This window comes from Pteropus alecto, unplaced genomic scaffold (genome assembly GCF_000325575.1).
Source record: "Pteropus alecto unplaced genomic scaffold, ASM32557v1 scaffold146, whole genome shotgun sequence".
NCBI classification, from domain to species: Eukaryota; Metazoa; Chordata; class Mammalia; order Chiroptera; family Pteropodidae; genus Pteropus; species Pteropus alecto.
In genome coordinates, this window is record NW_006442107.1 from 25,774,417 (window position 1) to 25,787,207 (window position 12,791).

Genomic DNA, 12,791 nt, shown 5'->3' on the forward strand with positions numbered 1-12,791 from the left:
TCGGGTTCTCCGGCAAGCATGTCAGGAGTACCCGACTGTTGGGTTCCCAGCTTCGGCTTTGTAAAACCTTGAATTAGAGGACAGCTCTATCCCAACTCTTACCCCATTTGTCTAGATCCCTCTATTTCCAAATCTTTCACTCAAGTATAGAATTTTAAAGATGCTTTTAACGTGAGTTTTGTTTTTAATTCTCAAGAGAAGATCTGGAGTATTTAGATTGAATTAAAAGGCGGGGGTGGGGGCTGAAGCTTCAGTCCACCCACGATTTGCCTTGCATTGGTGGACATACATTAAACTGAACACAGAATGGCTTCTTGAGACAAACAGCAATGCAGTTCCCTTGTCACTTCTTTAGTGGTCTTAAATTATCTTGCTTCAAAAATTATTCCTTAAATTCAAGTCACTATTCTAGCACAACGAGGTGGAATCAACAAGCAGAGGTATCCCAGGCTATTACTTCTCATTTAACTGAATACTGGTTTGAAGGAAAGCAGGCAGCCACTTATTTGAGTTCAGGAAAGATACTGATCTAAAGTATAGGCTTGCCTTTGGGTGGTGCTATGCTAAATTGTGCAACTTAGATCACATGAAATGATTCTTCATTTGTATGGAATAAATCATTTACTATGGATTATCCAGGGCCAGAATGTATACTTGAGCTATAGAATAAAAATGAAATTTAATATTGGCCCAAGCTAAGTATAATTTGCTTAAGAGATCAAGCTACTAATGATTTTAAGTAAACGTTTACAAGTGTAAGATCTTAGTTTAGGAAATCCTAAAAAATGTAATGTATTTTAACCTGTTTATCTGTCCTTGGAAAGATCAAGTGTTTCAGTTATTAGGCTACTATAACGTAACCATTGTCATTTAATTACTGTTTTATTACAAGCCACTATCTACCTGCTAAATCTTAGAATATCTTGGTTCTGAGATGTTCTTAATACTTGATATTTCCCCCCCCCCAGTATATAGTTGATGCTAGAGTGTCTGTCATATAAATTGTTCTCTATTTCATAACCCCAGGAAATTATTTTACTGTGCCTCGTGTACGTGTTGATACTACTTGTTTTCTGTTAATAATTATGCTTTTCTTGTTTTAAAAAAGATACCTACCCTTTTGAATATCTACAAATATGAAGTTAGGGAAAATTTAAATAATATAATTATGGAAAGATAATATAATCTATTTGCCGAGATGGAGACCTAGACTAACTTTCAAAAATGCACAACAAAACTATTAAACAGGCAAGATATTTTGGTCACAACTAAACCTAAATTAAATCTTCATACAAAGTCACATTGCAGAAAATTGCTGAAATTCTGGAACATTTGTCACTTGCTTTGCCAGCAATTTTATTCTTCCAAGAGTAGTGGATCTAATTGGGGGGGACTACTGCTCTGGGCTTAATTCTCATTAACAGGAACTAATTTGTCAAAACAGGAGTACTAGCTGAAGTGATGGGTATGTGGGCATTCACTATGAAAAAGGATTTTGCTGAGGTGGCTGGTACAAGGCAGGGAACTCACCCAAGCTGTAAATGCTAACAGTTCAGGTTTGAGGTCTTTGTGTGGATTCAGGTGAGTTGTAGAGAATGCAGGTGCAACTTGGGCCAGCATCAGTGTGAAAGGCTTGCTGAGAGGAGTGTGGCATTCTGGGAAGCAAAGAGTTTCTGGCATCCTGTTGACCAGTCTTGACTCAAAGATCTACATTTGGATCAAGGTAGAAATATCAGAAACAAAGAGAGTTGGCAGAAGCTAAGAGAAAGGGTCAGAGCCTCAGCCAGTTGAGCTGGACTGGCTCCTGGCCCATCAGAGGATAGAAGGGAAAACCAAGAACATGGCCTGAAGCCCAGCAGTCTATCTGCTCAAATACCATGGGGTCAACCATGGAGGCTGCAACCCACTACTTAAAAGAGTTACCCTTAGGGGGCAACTCATCTCACACAAAGGAAGGGGGCTCCAGAATATTTCTGAATTCTACTGACAGCTAAGGAAGAACCTCTCAATGCACTATTAGTCTTACTTCTCAGTTAGCTCATACTCGGGGGATAGAAGGTAAAGAGGAGAGGGGAGACAACTAGAGCAGGCCTAGACATTTGAATTTTAAGAGAAATTAATCATAACATGTCTGGCTGGGTCATACATGTATCCAAGTCTCTACAAAAGTAGAACACAAAAGATTCAAAGAAAATATATAGATGCCTATATGCAGATGAGGAAACAGCTATAAAGTTTGGGAAGAACTGAAAAAGTAACTCACTAGATTATTACAAATAATCCCAATAAAGAAGCAAGAAGCATACCAAACAAACCCATGTGACTGTGTAGAGACCTCACTGATAATCCCTTGCTTTCTAATGATAAATATAACAGACGAAAAGCAGAGCTTTGAGCCAAAGATGAAAATATGACAGCATCAAAGTTGTATTAATATCTAGAAAGTGAATGCCCCAAATGAGCAAGGAAAGCAAAAGGATTTTTTTTTTCTTAAAGACATCTTAGTTATATTTAAGAACATATAGGAAAGGATAGACCCAACTCTTTAGATTATTGCAGGTTGGTTTCTATGGGAAGCAGACTCTTGAATCTGAGGTTTGTGTGCAAGAAGCGCCTTCTCCAGAACACATGGGAGAGAAGAAACCAGGACTGGGCAGAGGGAGAAGTTGAACCGCGACACAGTCACGACAAAGACCTCAACTCAGCTCATCCTATGAGGAGCTCTGGAGCAAGGATGACCCTATGGAGATGCCCCAAATTGGAACAAAAAAGTTGAGCCTTTAAAGATTTTCATTGATTGACAATCACTGGACAAGAGCTGTCCCCAGCAAGGGGGTATGACTTTGAGCAAGGTGGCCCTCCTCAGCTAAGGGTGATTACTGGGAAGGAGAATTCATTTGCAAACTGTTAGCTGTCAATACTCCCAGCACCTGTGGGGATGAGGACTTCAGTGCTGAAGTACAGGGCCAGAAGGGAGATCCAGGAAGTGTCCTACAGCTTCTACTACAGTCCGCCCTTCTACAACTTAGATCTTTGTGTAAGTTCTGGGAGATGCTAATTCAGGATTCCGATGGACCTCTATTCATGAGAGAAATTTATAAAAGGAAGATCAGAGAGATAAACTATAGCCCCTGCCACAGAAGCTGGTCTCAAGGCCACAAATAACACTCATCTCCCTTCACTATCCAATCTAGATTCCCCACACCCTCAGCCTCTCTGCTGATGCAGGCGACTAACCTGATGGAATGACCCAGATCCTCATCTCTGAGAAGTCCGAGCACCGCCCCCCACCCCCTGCCCTGATCACCTGTCCTTGTCAGGCTGTGGCTGCTGCACTTATTCATTTACTTCGAAGTTGAGTGACAGAGCACCAAGAGACACTCAAGTGCAGTACCCGGTGCCAAACATGCTCTTTCCATATTCTTTCTGCAGCTCTACCTCCTCCTGATGACCAGGATCAGTTATTCATGGATGGTGTTTCCTTTCCTTGACTGTTGCTCTCTCAACATAAGGAATTCACTGTGATTGGGTGACACACATAATTTGAAATTCAATAGCTCTCTTGCTGTGCTCACTGGTGGAAGCATTTCCCTTCTGGGAGCCCTCTGGGAGCCAAGATCTCTAAATGCACATAGACCAAAATCGTGGGGATGAGAAGCATGAATTAAAGAACAGATGACTGAGAATTAAGGTAAGAACTACTTCCACCCTTGGCTTACTGGACTCACATGTTCTAAGAGAAACCGCTTCATATAACAGTAATTGATTTAGAGTATATGCTGCATCCTGGAAGATGGCACCACATCTTCACTGGTTATCATGTCCAAACTGGCCCCTCAGAGGCACCTTTAAATGGGCTTTTCCATTACTCCATCAGGCTGAAAGCTTCTGCATGTTACAGGACTCATAGATTCTGTTGTCATATGCCTACTGCTACACCTCCTTTCCTGTAAAGTGGGTCCCTTGGGCCAATGTAATATTATGTGGGATCCTGTCAGCAGAATAAATACTCAAATATGGTGCTAGATAAAGCTCTACAAGCAAGAAAGGCAAACCCATGACCGAAATAAGTGTCGAGGCCAATCAAGATGAGTCACTTGTTTTTCCAGGATAGAAGGGATCCAGTTGGACTATTTGACACCAAGAAGCCAGGTTATCTCCTTGACAGATGGTAGTGGTTTGCATTTGTCAACAGCAGTAGCTATATCATCCTTGATGACTGGGAGCCTTTGCTGTGGGGTCATAGCCTTCAATTCTGTCACAATGACTACTTCATTCATGTGCCTATTGTGCCAGCACTGGGGTGTTCAGTAACAGAGGCAGATTGATGTTAACTGCCCAAGTCATTCTGTCTTCTTGGTTGTTTGGTGTCTGTAATAGGCACTCTCTGATAGGCGTTCATATGAATTACAAAGATCCTTACACTTTCTACCCATTGCCATAATTCCAAATATGTGCCTTTTTTCCAGACCTTTTTTATCCCTGATGTTTCCTTTTCCACGGTCCTGAACAATCAACCAACTGGTTGTTGACCACTATCTGAGTCCACATATATTGTAATCCCAGACCACTTCTCTTTCCATACAAAGTGGATGACCAAGTACACTACCAGAAATTCTGCCCACTGGGAGGATTTCCCCTTTCACTGCTATCTTTCTGATCTACCTCTATAGTCTATTATACCAATTTGACCTATCCTTGAACTAAATTCAGCCTTTTTACTCCAACATCTGGTCATAAAGGACTCACTACTCCCATGTGGTCGTAGGTTTGAGCTGAGGGAGAAGCTCTGATGCAACTTTGTGGATGACATGAGGGACCTCTTCCTTACGCAGCTTACTTGGGCCCTCTGTGGCCATGTTTATGCCTGATCCTAGATATACCACTTCTTTTTCTAGTTTCCTAAGGTGGCAGATTACATTATTTATTTTAGATCTTTCTTCTCTTCTATATATACATTTAATTCTATAACTTTCCCTCTAAGCACTGCTTTTGTTGTATCCCGCACATTTTGACAGGTGTGTTTACATTTTTATTTAGTTCCAAATATGTTTTAATTTTTCTTAAGACTACTTTTACCCATGTGCTATGTGGAAGTATATTGCTTATCTCAAATATTTGCAATTTTCTAGCTGTTCTTCTGTTATCTTTTCTAATTTACTTCCCTGTGGTCTGAGAACATACTTTATATGAGATCTATTCTTTTAAATGTGTTAAGGTGTGCTTTATGGCCCATAAAGTGGCCTATCTTGGTGAATGTTCTGCATGAGTTTGAGAAGAATATATAATCTGCTATTGTCAGATGAAGTATAATAGATGTCAGTTATATTCAGTAGATTGATGGTACTATTGAGTTCAACTATGCCTGCTGGATCTGTCTTTTTCTGATAGAAAGCTGTTGAAGTTTCTAACTATAATAGTGGATTCCTGAGAGTGACTTAATTTCACCCCTCATTCCTGAAGGATATCTTTGCTGGATATAGGAATCTGGGTTAACAGTTTTTTTTCTTTTGGTAGTTTAGTAAGTATGCAATATGCTGTCAAAATAAGAACTAAACTAAAATAAAAATAAATATGTTCACAGGCTAAATTCATAAAAGTACAATTCACTGAATGAGGAGGGAAACCTATTTCTATGATCTGGGGAACTGTGCTCACTTTTGGGTATTACATATTAAAAGGAATTGAAGAAATCGAGGTCTGTTGAGAACAATGAGATAAATAGGATGAAGGGATATAAACCCATATTCTAAGAGAAATATTTAAAAGAACTAAGGCTTTTTTTCCTAAAAATAAAATACTCTGGAGTTATATGACCTCTAAAAAAAGTAGAACTTGTTCCATAGGTCTCCAAAGTGTTTCAATGAGAAGGAATGATAAGGGGGAAAGATTTCAATTTAATGTCAGAAAGACTTTTCAACAACCAAACCTGCCCAGAGATGGACCGTGCTGTCTAAGGATTATGTTCCTGTCATAAAGATGGAGAGGTATGGGTTAGATGAATATTTTGCTAAGGTGCCACAGATATTTCAGGCTATCGATGTTGGGATGCCATACCAGGCATTTCCATTTTTCATATGGGTTTCTTAGATCTAAAGTAAAATGGAATGTGTTTAGATAGAGAAGATTTAGACTCACGGATTTCATTTTGATTTTCACAACCAAACAAAATTACTTTTGCAACATAAGAACATTTTGTTACTACAGTTGTTGATGACTACTAATAGAAAATATTTCTATTTTCTATTGTTATTGTAATTGTTGTTAATCTTGCCCAATATGTTTATAATTCAAGCTGATGCTATAAGTGATATGTGTGATTTTAACAACAGCCAATACTTAAATAGCTTATTCCATACTACCCACTATTTTAGAAGCTTCTACATACTCGATTATTATCTTCATTTTATAAAAGAGGAAACTGAGTCATGGAGAGATTAAGTAATTTGTGCACAGCTACATAGCTAGTAAGTGGTAAAGGGAAAATTGAACCCAATTTGTCTGGCTCTTAAGTCCAGACTCAAAACATACGTTATCCACTATTTTAACCCTTTTCTTATTTTAATCAGCTTGTCAAGAACAGTTCAGTCTAATGCATGTATCCCCTTCGAAGGTCACACACTTAGTCGACAGTGTTTCTGGGCTCAGAATATTTTTGGAACTCCTCTCTGGTAGACAATCTAAAAATCTCCAGTATATTTTTCTGAACATTCTCAAGGGGCAAATATAATTACATTGAGACTGAGCTTAATTTTCGGAAATTACCTAGAGTTATTTGTACTCAAATATGATGAACAGAGTGGCTGGAAAAGCTGAATATTATAATTTGAGATTTAAAACATAATTGCCACTGAAATGATGAGCCTAATTACTTTGCATGATTTGTAAATTCACTATAAAGATACTTCCAAAAGAGAAGCATCGAAAAGGTAGTAACTGACAACAGCATCGTTAGAATAAATCTCTAATCACCAAGGCAACATAGTGTTTTGAAAGAACAACACTCATTGGGATGTGTACATCTGGTGATATTTTCAAAGATACATCCTTTGCTTTGTAAAGAAAAAAACAAACAAACTGTTTTTGCTTTGAGAAATAAAAAGGGGGAAGGAGAAGGCACCAAATAGGATATTTCCATGCATTAAGTGAATAATATAAGTGACATTAGGGAGAAAAGACAAAGCCTTTGTCATTTCGGTAGAAGTAACAGAGTCATCTTATCATCTTAAGGTAGCAAAAGCTTTCTAGTGAGACAAACCTAGGTTTGAAGCTCAGCATAGAGCCATTTCCTAGCTGGTGTGGGGAAAAATTACTTGTCCAAGCCTCAGAATCTTTATCTGAAAATATGGGGAATTGTGTTGCCTTGTCGGTATGTTTTCAGAATTAGAAATCGTTTATATAAAGTGATCTTACACATAGGAGACCGATAAAGGTAAGCTATTAAAATAATAGATGAAGTATACCAAAAAAGATAAAGTAGATAAATAGGTACATTCTTCTCACATATAAAGTGCAATAACCTCAGAAAAATACTGTCTAAAATAAACTTGCCTACTGATCCAAAGTTCACCATCCAGGACTACTGAGAGGCAGTTTAGGGAGGTAAGGGTGGGAATATTTTTAAATGTCATGGTCCCTTAGCAAGAGTAGACTTGCAGTTTGCATTGGCTTTTCTGCTCTCTAGCTACTTCTTCCATCATCCAGAGTTTGTGAACTTGAGGCCCAGGGGCAGAATCTGGCTTATAGATTGGCAGCTACATGACTCACTTGGCAGCTACATGAGGGCTGCCTGCAGCTGTGCAGGGTGTCCCTCCACGAAACGCCCAGCCAACCAGCTAGTGGAGACTGAAATAGAGCCAGGACTTACTCATTAAGCCTAGTGCCCGGCACAGGGAGCAACTGCTCTGAGGTACCTCTGACTTGGCATGCTTTATCTGTCCAGAGAGGTGCTTTTTTCTAACTTGCACAAGGTACATTACCCATAGTCTGCATCACAGTATTTTTTGTTTTCTTTTTTAACTGAGTTAGGTTGCCAGGTTTGAAAAGTCAAGAATTTCACACAAGAATCAATATTTTAGCTTCTTTTGGAAAACTGGATGTTCTTTCCAAAGTAGGCCCGTAGTCCTCCTGACAATAATCAACTTTTAGTTGGAACAGAATGACCTCTGCTCCCTTCAGACCTGGACACACTGGTTCTCCGCAGTCCCCTGAAAGCCAGTTAGGTTTCCCACCCTCTGTGCTAACTTTCAGCTAGTGGCGTATGTGCCTCAAGAGGGCAGTACTCGGACGCATGTAAGTGATAGGTGAAAGCTAACATCCTTTAGGTCAAAGGCATTTCTCTCCTCAACATCCTGCTCACTTCTTCAGGGAGCCAGAGAAAGTCTCTCTCAAGTCAGGCAGGGCGAGCTCTGTGGATGTTCCACCTCTTCCGCATGGACAGAACAAAGTCACTCCCTGTTCTCGTCTGAAAGGTAGAAACACTGGTGGCTACTGCAGAGACCGGCTGCAAAACTCAAGCAACCTCCACAACTATTTCAATTTCTTCTCTTCTTTAAAACAGCCAGGAGGAGGAGGTAGAGTAGAGGCATGGAGACAACTGATCCCTACAAAACCACTGGCAAAAAAAAAACAAAAACAAAAAAAAACAGAAAAAGAATCACTGACACACACATATTAATGCTTGGGCATTTCACGCACTGACAGTGCAACTTGCTAAGATCACCATTGGAGGAAACCATGACTTAGCCCAGTGATTTCAATCCATGGTCCTGATGGGCCCTGGTTAACTGTGTTAATAAAACAAAGAGCTGCACACACTATTTATGGCTAGATTAAGCTGATTACTCTAGCTTGGCCTACTTTCAATGCACAGGTCTTATCAGTGGACAACAGAATGCTTTGTTATCTGTTTTTCTCCCCCTGGAATTTGTCCCTGGACATTGAAAACAGAAACCCTAACAAGACTCATTTGAGAACAGAATTTTCAAACTCCTCCCTCAACGTTGAAGAAACCCCTCAGTCCCTGACAGTGACTGGTGGAAGTTTGCAAAAATATGCAGCAGCACAATTACTGAGAATAGACAAGATGTTGTTACCTAATAAAAATGCCATAAATATAGAATGATGAACTACCAGGGGAAATGAATCGATAGAGAAGGATACATTGGAATGTGGGTTAGTAAAAATCACTTAAACTTTGCATGACCTTGAAGAAAGTCATGGCAATATATTTTTCCAGGTCCCTCAGATAGTGTGTTTCCCAAATCTTACTATCCAGTGAGCTGAATTTAGACCCTTTCTGAGCCTTCTTCCTTGACAGCCTGGAGCTTCTCTTGAGTCCAAAGAGTTACCTGAGTTCCTCTCTACACTCTGCATCCTTTAGGCAGGATCAGCTAACGAAACAATTAATTCCATGGAAGCATCTCGTTTGCAGCAGTGGGGACAGGGGTGCCTCTCTTTGATAATTTAGAGCAGCGGTGAGCAGAGGGTCAGATCTCCCTGGGGTGGTGTCGCAAACTGAAAAAGTGGCTGTGGCACTGCGTTCCTCCACAGTTTTCTACAGCTGTTCCAGATTTTCCATGGGCTCACCTTTAAATTAAAAGAATTTCTGCACTTTCAAGAATTTGAAAACAAAGCCATGTGTGAGGATATGAGATACACTCATATGCTCTTGCAAGAAATAGGTTGCATTCCTTTTTCTGCACTTAAAAAAAGCACCTTCTTTTTTTTTTTTAGGATGCCGTATATGTAAATGAGCTCAAATTAATCTTTAGCATGTGCCCATGTTGTTTTGATTTACAAACTTTAAAAATATGCCCATTGTTCTCTTTTAACAGCTTTTGGCAACTTTTTCAGAAATTGAAATATATGACCAAATTAGCAAAATGAATAACATTGGCAAGTACCATTCAGCAAGCACTAAAGGTACAAATACCTCTACGATACACAAAAAGCATCATTAGAAATCTTGTAACGTTATGTAAGGTTTCTTATTTAACTTTACTCTTAATTAGCAAAATACAAATTTATAGAGAGAGAAGCAAAATACTAGTTACCAGGATACTATTTTTACATATCTTTTACATGATTTTGTTTCTGTTTTTAAGGTAATTATGTGATGGAGTGGAAGGAACAAAGAGACCTGGGTTAGATAGAATTTTGGTTCTCTACCCTAACAGTTTTGTGACATTGGGCAAATAAATAAAATAGGGTCTTAGCTTTTCTGATCCTAGTTTTATTTATCAACAAAATGAAGTTGGTAATACCCATATCACAGGGTTGAAAGGATCAAATGAGATTCTATGTAAAATGTCTAACAGGGCGCCTGACTCAGTGTAAGATGCTTGATATAAAGGTAGCTCTCATTATTTGTAATTTTCTCAGATGGTGGTGACTTTGGATGCTTAGGTAAATTTTTACAAATTTTAAAAATAGTTGATTTTTCAAATTACTTAAATGATTTGTATTTAACACCAAAAATGTCTATGACTGCCTTAATCATAGAAATTAATAATGATTTCTCATAGATACAGAGAACGAATTGATGGTTGCCAGAAGGAAGGAGGTTTAGGGGAAAGGCTGAAAAAGAGGAAGGGATTAAGATGTACAAATTGCCAATGACAATAACAGTCACAGAGTTGTAAAGTACGGCATAGGGAATATAGTCAATAATATTGTAATAACTATGTATGGCACCAGATTGGTACTAGAGTTATCCAGGTGATCATTTCCTAAGTTGCATAAATGTCTAATCACTATGCAGTACACCTGAAACTAACATAATATTGTATGTCGATAGTAAGTGAAAAAATTTTTTAAGAGATTATAATTTTAATCATAAGTATTATTAAACTATTTCCTTTACTATCACATCACATAGGCAAATCTTAATTTGGACGACTGGTTTATCCGTTTCTCTTATATGCATACTGTTGTTTGGCCTATTATCTGCATGTTATTACCATACTCAGCAGTTGGATTTTTTTTTTTAATTTGCTTTCCTACCAAGATTCAAAGCAATCCATGTACCAATTTTTTTTCCCCTAAAATCTCTCATAAAATGTGAATACAATATATTGGCTAAACATTTCTGTACTTACATAAAGGACACATAAATCGCTATCTATATGATGCTTCTCACTAATAAAAAGAGTTTATCTGGTTCAGGAAACGGGTGGTTTTATTGCATATTGAGTTTCTATAGTTCAGCCAAAAGCTTGAGGGTAAAGACTTGCTACACGAGGTCTTAAATTGTCCTCGACCATTTTCTCACTTAACATGTACCGTGATGCCCCCTTATCCATGGGGGATACATTCCAAGAGCTTCAGTGGGTGTCTTTACTCTATATATACTATGGTTTTTCTTATAAATACATACTTATGATAAAGTTTAATTTATAAATTAGGCACAGTAAGAGATTAACAATAACTGATAAAATAAAACAATTATAACAATATACTATAATAAAAATTATGTGAATGTGGTCTCTCTTTCAAAATATCTTATTGTACTGTACTCACCATTTTGTGATGCATTTGTGGAACTATTCCATAGAAAAGATGGCTGTTACCCAAGCTTTCTGATTATGTTGCCAAGACTGTTTTTGTTTTGAGAGTTCTTGGGTTCTTTTGCTCTGTACACCATGCCTGGCTTTATCATGTGCCCTGCAGTGTTGCCACATACTACCAAAGTTAATCTACCCTTCCGTGTTTCATGCCCTGGTGCCTCCTTTGCAGTTTTATGAATGTAGGTTCTACTTGAGCCCGGTTTCATCACAATTGAAGACTTGCTTTGGATGGTATCCTTTCTCCTTAATCAGCTTTTTCAATCCTAATGGAAATGTAGCAGATGCAACCTCTCCAGTAATTTTTTTAATACACAACTTTTATTGCATCTTTAAAATATCACAAATAAGTCTGAGGAATCATCTGACATTTTGGTGTCTCTGTAGCTGGACAACTTAGATCTTATTCATAAGACTGCTGAACTGCTTCTTTTCCAGAAACATAGATACCATCCCAAATTTTTCTGATATCCTCGTTTTTAACTGCTGTGGCTTGTTGAATTTGATACACATTCAATGTCATTTCCTTCAAGAATTAACTCATCTTTCTGAGCTTAAGATACTGAACAAGCAACACCTGACCTCACCTGAGCCCTGGAAATGTATTTTTCACCCAAGAATTTTCGGATTTCAACAAAAGAACCATTCTCTTGAACAATGACGTTGATGGGAAAGTGAGCATACACGGGCCCATCTCACGACGGAAGCCCAGTGTAACACCCTTGATCATGTTCTGTACACGACTACAGGCAGTGCGAACAGTAGCCAGTTTCTTTCTATTTCCTCACTGTTTGTCAACGCCAATTCTTTTCCTTTTCTTTCTAAGTAGACTGGATTCTACATTGATGTGATTGAAGTCCCTCTGCAGGGTCCCTCTGGGGCCCTTCACAGTAACTGAGCGTCCCTTCAGAGAGATGTCCACATTTTCCGGAATGTCAACAGTCTGATTGCTGAGAATGGTCTTCATCCTCGCAGTAGATGCATCAAAGACAGCTCCATTAATTTTTATATTTTGTGGTCCAAACCTATTCCTGAATCTATGTAACCATTCCTTACTTGCAGTAAATGGCTTGGTGTTGTTCTTTTCAGGGAATCCCTTGCTGAAGTCTTCATATAGGTTCAATGCTTTCTGGTGCATTTCACTGCAATCAATCAGAACATGCTCTCTGCTCATGTCTTCCAGACATAAATTTAATGCGTTAACTAAATACTTCCACACACTGTGAT

At 38.6% G+C, this 12,791-nt stretch overlaps 1 pseudogene; it reads right to left on the bottom strand.

The window, feature by feature from the left end:
- Positions 1-11,967: 11,967 nt before the first annotated feature.
- LOC102882336 lies at positions 11,968-12,540 on the bottom strand (annotated as a pseudogene).
- Positions 12,541-12,791: the final 251 nt, after the last annotated feature.